We start from the raw sequence: 4,419 nt of genomic DNA, 5'->3' as shown, positions 1-4,419 counted from the left end.
ATTGATGGAGCCTGGACTGAAAAACAGCAGGCTACGTGTAATCCAGTGAAATGAGCGACATAGCTCTTGGCCAAAGTGGCAAATCCTAATAGTAGCTTAAGGATTTATTTTCGACATGGATAATTAGCTATGGTCTGAACCATTACATATTATTGACTGCTTTGTGAAGTGTCTCCTTTTAAAAAAAGAATGCACACTTCACTATAAAACCTACAACTGGCATCCATATGACTTGCTTTTAACATTTATTTCATGTGGGGAAAACAGTTTGAGGAACTTGGCTATCCTCAAGGACGCATCCAGAGAGCACTAAGAGAGTTTGTAATGTGATTTTATATTGCTGTCCAATATATTGAAATGAGATTAAAGGAAGGACATGTTTAGGTTATTTTAGAGGTAGAAAAAACCTAGTTTTTTCTTTTTTTCAAAAAGATACTACTATATTGCGAGTATTTAAAGGCAAAAAGGAACTACATTTAAAAAATCTGAAGTCACTAAAAATTGCATTAAGGACATACTACGTACACATTATATATTATTTATTGCAATTTTTAGTTTATTGTACTACCAGAAGGGGCCCTGGTGGCACAGTGGTTAAGTGCTTGGCTGCTAACTAACAGGGTTTCAGTTCGAACCCACAAGCCGCTCCGTGGGGGCAAGATATGGGGGTCTGCTTCCCTAAAGATTTTAGCCTTGGAAACCCTATGGGGCAGTTCTACTCTGTCCTACAGGGTCACTATGAGTCGGAATCGACTTGACGGCAATGGCTGGGGTACTACCAAACCCAAAACCAAACCCAGTGCCGTCGAGTCGATTCCGACTCATGGCGACCCTATAGGACAGGGTAGAACTGCCCTGTAGAGTTTCCAAGGAGCGCCTGGCGAATTTGAACTACTGACCCTTTGGTTAGCAGCCATAGCACTTAACCACTAGGCCACCAGGGTTTCCTGGGTACTACCAGAAACCAAATATTATGCTGTGTTACTTAATTGTTTGTTCCAATTTTTGGTTTGGAGACTGTGGCTACTATATACATGTAAGTTTTGCAAGAAATTTAATAAGCATATTAACATGGTGGTCTGAGTGCTACTGAATTATTTCAGGTGACTTGTTTCACTTCGGCATTAGCACTTTCATGTAAATAAAGTAAGGTCGCTTTAATCTTATTTATTGCAGCTCTTCCTGTCCTGCGTTATACCTTGGTCTGAATTTGTTTCTTTTCAGAACATTGATTTTTCCCTTCTGTTCTTTCCTTCCTTCCTAACTTCTCACTACATTTCCCTTTTAGAATCTCTCTTCCACCGTTTCATTATCTGTTTCTATTATGAATAGTGACCCTTCAAAAAACCTGGAAAGACCTAGAAAAAGCATGATCACCGTTGTTGTCGGTGCCGTTGAGTGGCTTCCTACTCATGGCGACCCCCTGTGACAGAGTAGAACTGTGCTCCACAGGGTTTTCTAGGCTATAATCTTTATGGAAGCAGATTCTCTCGCAGAACGCCTGGTTGGCAGTTCGAACCACCCAGTGGCTCTGGAGGAGAGACCTGCAGTCTGCTCCCATAAAGGTTACAGCCTTGAAAACCCTATGGAGCAGCTCTACTCTGTCACAGGGGTCACTATGAGTCAAAAATCAACTTGGCGGCACCTAACAACAACGACAACCCCCTTTATGTAATCAAAGGGGAGCTTAGCAGTTTCAGACGCTCGTCCAAGCTTCTTGTCCATAATTCGTGGAATTCTTAAAGTAAACCAGGTAGGTATGTCTGTTTCTAAAACTCATGGTCTTTCCAGTACATCATGCTGTTGCCCAGAATGGTTACAAGGAGGACGAGATAGGTACCCCGTCCAGTAGCATGACTAAATTAAAATTAAACTGTCGGGTTCGTTCGGGTGATGTTAAGGGTGTTCTCTGTGTCGTTGTGAAGCAGCACACTTGGTAAAGCATGCCAGTGCGTGTCTCCAGCAGGACGAGCCCTGGGCCAACTGCTCAATAGTTAACACGTGCCCAAATGTAATGTATTATTAAAAGAAAACCGTTGCTTCTGTCATTTCTTCACCCTGGGAAATTAAGGTCGTGGATGTTGTTGTTGTTAGTTGCTGCTGAGTCAATTCCAACTCATGGCAACATTTGCAAACAATTTGCAGTGGACAATATTGAATGTCACAGAAAGGATTATAAATATTCTGAAAGTGTGATGGAACCGTATTTACAGAGTCTCTTTCCAACTTCATCTAAGTGAAGCCAAATGTGTTTTGTCCACTGGTTTCAAGGTGTTTTCAGCCAAGGTGGCTGGCACAGTCAGAACAGCTCTGCAGCCTGACGTTGATGGCTGCGTTACCTTCTGTTCGTAACGGTGTAAGGCCGTAGACGCCTGCTCTCCATCCTGCTAATAGGCAAGTGTGAGCCACAGGGAAACCCTCAGCGAGAAGGACTGATGCGCTAGCGCAGGAATGCTCTCAAACATGGCAAAAATCACGAAGATGGTGCAGGGCCAATCAACATTTCCTTCTGTTTATGAGCCAGAGCTGAATCGAGGACAACTAACAACAACAACAAATGAACATTGGATGGGCAAAAAAGTCTTCCACCTGAAATGATCTGTGGGGCTGGTGTGGATGCTTCGCCACATGTCACTGTGGAGCTTCATAAAAAGTTTCTGAAGGGATTTTTAGAAAGAAAACAGGGAGAGTTGGAATTCCTTAAGCTGGCTTTTCTGCATATTTCCAAAATATCTTTTGGGTCCCAGCACTTTTATCTGGATGTGCCTTACAGCTGAGAGAAGTTGGGGGTGGGCAGGGCAAATAGAATGAATTTGTCAAAGGACCAGGGTCAGGGATGGGCTAGGTGGGGTGGGATCCAATGTATCAGAGAACCAGAGTTGGGAGTGGACAGGGCAGGGTGGATCCAACGTGTCAGGGGACCAGGGTCGGGGGTGGGCAGGGCGGGATGGATCCAGTGTGTCGGGACCATGATGATATATGGCTCCTGCTTATTGCAGTCTGGTTGTGGGGACATTCCCTCCAGATGAGGCAAACAGAATCCTATCCATTTCTGACACTTGCTTATTCATGAAGTGAAATGAGTCTGACCCGGGGCTCCTAAGCAAACAGTTCAGTGGCTTGAGAAGGTAACTGTGCAAAAGTTAACCGTGGTCTCTTGTTCTACCCCTTTACTCTGTAGGGTTTATCAGGTTAAAGGAAAATGATGCAATTTCGAATCAACGGGAAGTGGAGGTGAATGTGGTGAGACTGGCCCAGAGCTGGAGGTTGAGACAGGAACAGGGGACGCCCTACCAGGGCCTGCTGGGCTGGAACCTTTACCTAGGTCTACCAGTGCCCGCTGGGCTGGAACCTTTACCTCAGTTTACCAGGGCCTGCTGAGCCGGAACCTTTACCGCAGTCTGAATTCTGGTTTTACTAGCAGGTATAAAACCCAGCCTGCATGTGTGGTGCAATGGTTAAGTGCTCAGTTGCTAACAGAAAGGTGGTTGGAACCCACCAGCTACTCCATGGGAGAAAGATGTGGCAACCTGCCTGCATAAAGATTATAGCTTTGGAAACCCTGGGAGGCAGTTCTACTCTGTCACATGGAGTCTCTATGAGTTGGAATCGGCTTAATGGCAACAGGTTTTTTTTTTTTTTTATAAAACCCGTTGCCATCAAGTCAATTCTGACTCACAGTGACACTATAGGACAGAGTTGAATTGCCCTATAGGGTTTCAAAGGCTGTAATCTTTATGGAAACAGATCACTTGGTCTTTCTCCCATGGAGCGGCTGGTGGCTTCCAAATGCTGACCTCCGGTTAGCAGCTGATTGTTTAACTATGCACCACCAGGGCTCCTGCTAGCAAGTATAAGCAGCAAATATTAAGTCCTAAGGCAAAACTCCAATATTTCAAATATCTTTGTGTATTCTGGAGAAGCCAAATAGCACAGCATAGCTGTTACAAAGTGGGCTTTGGGGTTCAGCCCACAGGAGTGTTTGAATTTGGGGAAGTTCTTTCACCTACGCTGTCTCAGTTTCCACCTCTGTAAAATGGGGGTAATGACTCTGTACAATGCTGAACATGCAGTGTTGATGAAGGGCGTAGAGAAGATATCAGCTGAGCAGCGAGATCATTAGAATGTCCTGTCAGTAGAACAAGGGTTGCGTTCCTCAGCATGGGGCCAGGGAAGGTGATGTGGGAATTCTAGTTCAAGGAGCTTCTTATATTACATGGTTTGGTACTGGCTGAGAAGAAGGAGCCCAGCGACTAGCTCCAGGTTTAACAATGACCAGTGTGTTATCAGGAGGGACCAGTCCCTGGAGAAGGACATCATGCTTGGTACAGTAGAGGGTCATCAGAAAAGAGGAAGACCATCAAGGGGATGGATTGACACAGTGGCTGCAACAATGGGCTCAAGCACAGCAAAGATTGT

This window comes from Elephas maximus, chromosome 1 (genome assembly GCF_024166365.1).
Source record: "Elephas maximus indicus isolate mEleMax1 chromosome 1, mEleMax1 primary haplotype, whole genome shotgun sequence".
Lineage (NCBI taxonomy): Eukaryota > Metazoa > Chordata > Mammalia > Proboscidea > Elephantidae > Elephas > Elephas maximus.
This window is presented reverse-complemented; position numbering follows the sequence as displayed.